Source organism: Pongo abelii, chromosome 1, assembly GCF_028885655.2.
Source record: "Pongo abelii isolate AG06213 chromosome 1, NHGRI_mPonAbe1-v2.0_pri, whole genome shotgun sequence".
NCBI classification, from domain to species: Eukaryota; Metazoa; Chordata; class Mammalia; order Primates; family Hominidae; genus Pongo; species Pongo abelii.
In genome coordinates, this window is record NC_071985.2 from 202,753,070 (window position 1) to 202,760,216 (window position 7,147).

The following is a 7,147-nucleotide window of genomic DNA, read 5'->3' on the forward strand; positions in this document are numbered from 1 at the left end:
TTTATTATCATTATCAATTATTATGTGCTGTACATAATCCTATGTGATAGACTTTTTTTTTTTTTTTTTTTTTTTTTTGGGACCGAGTCTTACTCAATTGCCCAGGCTGGAGTGCAGTGGCATGATCTCAGCTCACTGCAACCTTCGCCTCCTGGGTTGAAGCAATTCTCCTGCCTCAGCCCCCCAAGTAGCTGGGATTACAGGCACACGCCACCACACCTGGCTGATTTTGTATTTTTAGTAGAGACAGGGTTTCACCATGTTGGCCAGGCTGGTCTTGAACTCCTGGCCTCAAATGATCTGCCCACTTCGGCCTTCCAAAGTGCTGGGATTACAGGCGTGAGCCACCAGGCCCGGCCCTGTGCTAGACTTTTATACAATGGGCTGTGCAGTAGGTTTGTTCACACCAGTGTATGCTGTTACCAGGTGGCAGGAATATTTCAGCTCCCTTACAATCTTATGAGATCACCTCTGTATATGTGATCTGTGGTTGACTGAAACATTGCTATGTGGAGCATGACTGTAATAATAACAGCAGAAGACACATGTATTGGATTTACCATGTGCCAGGCATGCTCTAAGCGCTTTTTAATAGTGTGAGGCCTTTAGAACAGTGCCTGGATGTGGTAAGCACTACAGGAGTGCTTATTAAATAAAATGATTGTACATGTAGTAGCTTATTTAATCTTTACTAAAACCCTGAGAAGCAGTAGGTACTCATTACTCTCATGTTTGCAGATGAGGAAACTGAAGCACGGACACTCCCAGAATGCCGAGAATGTAGGGAGACAACTGTACAGTCAACCTTGATTTCTCCTCCACCTTCTTCTGGCAGACTCCTACGGATCTTTCAAAGCCCTACTCCAACATCACCCGCTCTGGGAACCTCCCAGTTCATCTGGCCAGGATGAACTCTTAGACCTGGACAACAGGAAGAAGAAGGGAAAGAAGGGCGTGAGGGAGGCTGGCAGGGTGGGAAAGGCAGGGGTGAGAGAATAGAGAGAAGGATGCAGGCCTTCGGGAGAAACCCTGGGTTGGATCATGGGAAGTGCATGAGGGGAAGTCCTTGTTCCTTCTTCCCAGCAGGGGTGCCTCTGTCTTGTGGCTTGTCCTGCAAAGTCCAGCTGAGCCTCCAGCTTCCTTGAGGTTGGCTCTGTGGCATGCAAGTGAAGAGCCCCACTCTGGGGCCAAATTGCCCTGGTTTGACCCCTGACTCTTCTGCTTACCGGCTAGGTGATCCCAGGCAAGTTTTTTGACCCCTTTTACCTGGCTGCTTATGGAAATAGAATGGGGATAATCATAGTACCCACCTCATAGAATTGCCATGAGGTTTCATCATTAATTCAAGGTACATAGAAAGTACTCAGTAAATACTGACCTGGATGATCCAAGTCATCTTGGATTATTGGTGAAGGCGCCCTCTCTTTTCTTTGACTTCCTGTTGTGCTTAAGTCTAAACCGCACAATTCAACCCAACGTTAGTGACCATAACAATGACCGCTATAACAATGAGGTGTTTACTAGTGGGCAGGCTGTATGCCTGGTCCTTTTTACATAGTGTCATAGAGGTCACCATAACTCCATGAGGCATATACTAGTAATATGCGCAGTTTACAGGTGAGAAAATAGAGCTCCCTTTGAAAGGTTAAAACCGTGTCTAAAATTATACAGCCAAGTACGTGGCAGAATGAGGATTTGAACCCAGGCAATCTGACCCTGGAACCCATGTGATTCTTTCTAGTTTGTTAGTCTCCCAATACTGATGGATACCTACCGTGTGCCAGACACCATGCTAGGTACCAGGGAAATAAAAGACACACAGTCCCGGCCCTCAGGGAACTCACAGCCTGGTGTGGGGAACACAGATGTGGAGTCAGATACCTGAGAACACCGATAACGTTGAAGGAGGAGGGCTGGATCTGATGTCTGCATTGATCTGCTAGAGGCTATGTTTTATTTAATCATATTCTAACAATTATTGGGCATATGGTAGACACAATAAATAATGCTCTCTCTTCCCAAAGATAAGACAGACAGGCTTCTAGAGCTAAAAAGTAGCATACAAAGCACAGCTTTGACATTATTTTTAGGCTTCCAGAAAATCTAAAGTTGTCAAATACAACTATTACTGACACAGTGATTAATCAGTTACAGTTCTTAGAAAGCCCCTCCACTTCTGGCAACCACCACGCCTTTCCTAACAGGCCCAGACAAATGTAGCTAACTTCTGTTTCACATGAGGGATGCATGGTAATTCAGAATTCAATATGCCAAGTGACACAGAGACAGGTACAAGGCCTCTTGGCATACAGAGGAGGGAACAACTAACTTTGTGGCTTCCTGGAGGAGGAAATATTTGGTTTGAGTTTTGAAGTCTATGTAGGAGTTCTCTGTGAAAAAGAAGAAGGGCAAATACTCTCTAGATTAGGGGACAAAAATGAGAAAAGCGCCCTTGCATGTCTGGGGAATGAAGGAAGTCAAGTGGGGCTGGAGTATTGGACTCATGAGGGTGGGGATGGTGGTGAGGGCAGGAGGGTGGCTAGGCCTGCTGGGTCAGAAAGGGCCTTGACTATCATGCTCAATGGTTTGGAGTTTGTCTTATAAGCAATTGATGTGCATGTATGTGTGTGTGTATGAGTGTGTGTGTGTGTGTGTGTGTGTGTGTGTGTCCCATGGAGCTTTTAAGAGAGAGAGATATGGGGCCGGGTGCGGTGGCTCATGCCTGTAATCCCAGCACTTTGGGAGGCCAAAGTGGTGGATCACCTGCGGTCATGAGTTTGAGATCAGCCGGGCCAACAAAGTGAAACCCTGTTTCTACCAAAAAATACAAAAATTAGCTGGGCATGGTGGCGTGTACATCTAATCCCAGCTACTTGGGAGGAAGGCTGAGGTAGGAGAATCACTTGAACCCAGGAGACAGAGGTTGCAGTGAGCTGAGATCATGCCAATGCGCTCCAGCCTGGGTGACGTATTAAGACTCCATCTCAAGAGAAAAAAAGGGGGGAGAGATATGGTCAAATTTGTGGTTTATACAAATGGCTGTGGCAGTCTGCAGGGAGGTAGGTGGGAGGTTGGTGGCAGGGCTATCAGTTCCCCAGCCAGGCTGTTAAGGACCCTGGGGGCAGTGACAACATGTCTTTTCCTCTGGAATTTTCTGTAACACCCAGTAGGGGTGGGGCATGCAGCTGGTGCTCAACAAATGCCTGCTGTATGAAACAGATGCATGCCCCTGAGTCAGTGGATTTCACAGCCCTCAGAGCCTGCCCTCCCCCAGCACTGTCCCTGGTACTAACACACACCATTGCAATCCCAGTGGGCTCCCTGGTGGCAGCCAAAGTGTGTGTGTGTGTGTGTGTGTGTGTGTGAAGTTGGGTGGGGAAGGGGACCCTCAGTGCCTGTGTCTTGCGATCAAGGCAGGGTCTCAGCTGCTCCAGTCTCAGAAGGGCTGCCCAGGTGCCCATGTGTCTGGAGGGCAGATCCCCACTTCATCTGGCCAAGCTTTAGCGCATGGATTTGAGGCAGAAATTGAAGCCAGACACAAAGAATGGGGCCTGAGTTGGGAAGTTTTGCATACCACACTTCCGAGTGTGCATCTATAGAAAGAGCGTGACAAGAACACATTTGTGTTCCAGGAAGATCACTCTGGTGGTAGCAAGGAGGACAGACAGGAAAGGAGAGATGGGAGTCTCTGAGCCCCATGTGAGCCCCCAGCACCACCCAACAGGACTTTGGAGAAAGAAGAAATGGGGTGGGGGTGGGGTAGAATAACCCGGCAGGCCTTGCTGGAGGAGGTAGGACTTGAGGGGGCTCTTGAAGGATTCGTAGAGGGAGAGGGGAATGCCGGGCAGGGTGAACAGCATGGGCAAAGGTAGAGAGGTGGGAACCATTGGTAGCTAAGAAAGAGTGGGGACACTCCTGCCTTTCTGTGCCCTGTCCTCCCCACCTCCTCTCCGTGGACCTTTTGAGCAGGGAGGGGGCCTGCTCTGAGACTGAGCTCAGCTGCATCTCTGGGTGTCTCTGGCTGGGGGAGGGGGCAGTCTGGGTGCAGCTTCGAAAGGTCCTTCCATTGTGTGTGAGGCCCAGCCAGGACAGCAGAGGCGGGTGCACAGAGCCCTTTGTCCGCCGAGTCACCCACCAAGCGCTCTGGCGGTCTCCACAGTCCTCACTGACCTTACACTCAAGGCCATGCCATAGAGACAGGTTGTTCTGCCTTGGCTGGCTCTGATGTCATAGCCAAGGGAGGGGACAGGGGCAGGGGGCGGACAGTGGTGGCCTTCAAGGCTGTCCAAGGGCTGACAAATTGCCTCTTGCCCTTGAGGTGCAACGAATCACCAATTCATTAAATTCTTTAACACCATGATCTATAAAATGATGGAACCTTCCAGTACCTGAGAATCCCAGAATAATGGAATCTTTCTAAGATCGTGGAATCTTTCATAACAGACTCTGTGGGAATCAGAATTCTATTCTATAGAATAACAGAATCTTAAAAAACCACAGACTCTTTTAATATCTTCCTTCTGAGGTTGTGGTGAGAACAAAATGAAATACATGGAAGGCGGGTGCAGTGGCTCATGCCTGTAATCTCAGCACTTTGGGAGGCCAAGGCGGTTGGATCCTGAGGTCAAGAGATCGAGACCATAGTGGCCAACATGGTGAAACCCTGTCTCTACTAAAAATACAAAAAATTAGCTGGGTGTGGTGGTGCCCACCTGTAGTCTGAGCTACTCGGGAGGCTGAGGCAGGAGAAGCGCTTGAACCCAGGAGGCGGAGGTTGCAGTGAGCTGAGATTGTGCCACTGCACTCCAGCCTGGTGACAGAGTGAGACTCTGTCTCAAAAAGAAAAAAAAAAGAGACATACTATGTGGAATGTACATAGAATAGGCCTGGAACGTTGTAAATGCTCCCTAAGTGTCAGCTTTTTCCCCCATTTTGAGGAAAAGCAGGCCCAGAGAGGTGATGTGACTTGTCCAGGGACCTGCAGCTAGGAGGTGGTGGCACAGAACATCAGTGGCCTGCAGGGAGCCCCAGGTGGCCTGAGGGCCTCTGACGTTGAGTTCCCCATGGCCAAGCCAGCTGGTCTGTGTCTTCATTAAGGTCTCCAAGGTGGGAGGATGACAGGTGGGTGTGAGGGTGGGAGGCAAGAAGAGGGGGCCAGGGCTCCACCAATCCCTGTGTAAACTCTCTGTGGCTCAGTTTCTCCCTTTTTAAAAGGGAAATAGTATTTCCCTTCCTACTTCCACCCCTGGGGAGTGGTAAGGCCGCCACTCTGGTCAGGCCTCCCTGACTGTGTGTTCTTGGGTAAATGACATCGCTTCTCTGGGCCCACGTCTTCACTGGTGCAGTGGGGAGAATAAGGACGGAATCACCATGAGGATTGACTTGAGGAGCTAATATCCTTTGAGACAGTGTTAAACATTCGGATCCCAGCTCTGTGGCTCCACGGGTCGGTGATTTGGGGTAAGTCTCATAACCTTCAGGTACTTCAGTTTCCGAAGCTGCAAAATGGAAACGACAGGAATGCTCGTTTAGATGAAATGGGTTAATACTACTGGAGCGAGCACTTAGAACTGTTCCTGGCAAGTGGAAGTATTTAGCAGGCATCCGCGATCATTGTTATCACATAAGGCTTAGTCATTGTGAGCGATTATTATTAATGGTCAGTGAAGAGCTTGCAAAGTGCTGCACAATTGTGTGTGTGAGCACCTGTGTGTGCATGTGAGTGTGTGTGTGTGCTCGAGTGTGTACGATGGTGCTTATTAAAAGCAGAGCCCGCGGCCCAGAGTTGCGCTGTGTGCCTGGAATAGCTGCTTCTCCTGGCGGCCTCCCCAGGGACTAGAGTGTAATGAGTGTTTGCAGAGCCCCCCGCCAGGCAGAGATGAGAGGCAACGAGGAGCCAGCGCTGGAGCCAGGCAGCGGCTGGGAGCCCAGTGTTATTATATTAATGAGAACCAGGGTGATGATTACTATTAACGAGATTAGTCACCAGGGGGCCTCCCCACTTCACCAGGCTCGTGCCTGTGGCAGGCGAGGCAGGCAGGCATTCTCTGCACTCACCACTCTTCTCTCTGTCTCAGGGGAAGGGGTGAGGATTCCCTGGTGCCAGGCACGGTGCCAATCCCCTTACAGCCTTGTCTCACTGCATCTTTCCAAGCCCCTGGGGTTAAATATTGGTGGTCCCACTTTACAGGTGAGAAAACTGAGGCTCAGCAAGGGCTCTGTCTGACCTGGGAGCACAGATATTTTTATTGCCTCTTCATGTGATCTGCAAACATTGACAGTGAACCAAGTCCCGGCACTTTACATGGGTTAATCTTTTAGTCTTCATGACAATGCCATGAGGAAGGTGCTCTTGTTAACTCCCTTCGTGTGAAGAAACTGAGGCACACAGCAGTTAAGTAACTTGCCATCTGCATCACAATGTCTCCTGCCTTCCAGCAAGCCCCTCTCTCTCCAGCAGTCAAGGTGAAGGTGTGGCTCCCAACCCTTGGTTATTCTTTATATAGCCAACCGTACCCACGGCCCTGTGATTAGATGCTTGTGGGCAGTTTTCTGCTTGTCTCTTGTCCCCACAGGTCCCTCAGCCAGGCCACCTCTGGGCACAGACTCCTAGTGCCACCTGCCATGCAGAGCTGAGGCTGCCACCTACTCATTTATGCCACAAACATTATCCTGGCCCTTCTTGGGGCCAAAATGTCAATCCTTTTAGATACACTCTAAGAAGTTGGGTTCTCATTTAACTTTTACTGGACAGCTACTCTGTCCAGCACTGTGCCAGGCTGGGGACACAACAGTGGGAGAGACAGACCTGACCCTGTCCTCATGGAGCTCCTAGTCTCATGGACAAACTAGTACATGGCATATACTTAGTGTCAGTTTTTCTGAGTGCTTCAGTGGAAGGACGGTGGTCTGTGGACTGTGCGGGAGGGAAGAGTGCGGTTGGAGTGAGGGAGGAGTGAGGCAGGGAAGCCCTCTCTCAGAAGGTGAATTTAAGACGAGATGTAAGTGTTGAGCAGGAGCTAGACAGTCACCAAAGGGAAGAGCATTTCTGCCGGAAGGACCTGCCTATGAGGAGATAAGACCCCCAGGGGAGTCCTGCCTGGCTAATCAGTGCACCATCAATGCTCAGGTGTCTCCTTGGGCCAAC

At 49.9% G+C, this 7,147-nt stretch overlaps 1 long non-coding RNA gene across 1 annotated transcript; it reads right to left on the reverse strand.

Annotated features, from left to right (window-relative positions):
• Window positions 1-673: 673 nt before the first annotated feature.
• LOC134759717 (uncharacterized) lies at window positions 674-4,140 on the reverse strand. The gene is made up of 2 exons (XR_010136323.1): window positions 3,944-4,140; window positions 674-921 (listed from the first exon to the last, which is right to left on the reverse strand). It is a non-coding gene; the product is annotated as an uncharacterized LOC134759717 (long non-coding RNA).
• Between the last annotated feature and the right edge of the window lie 3,007 nt (window positions 4,141-7,147).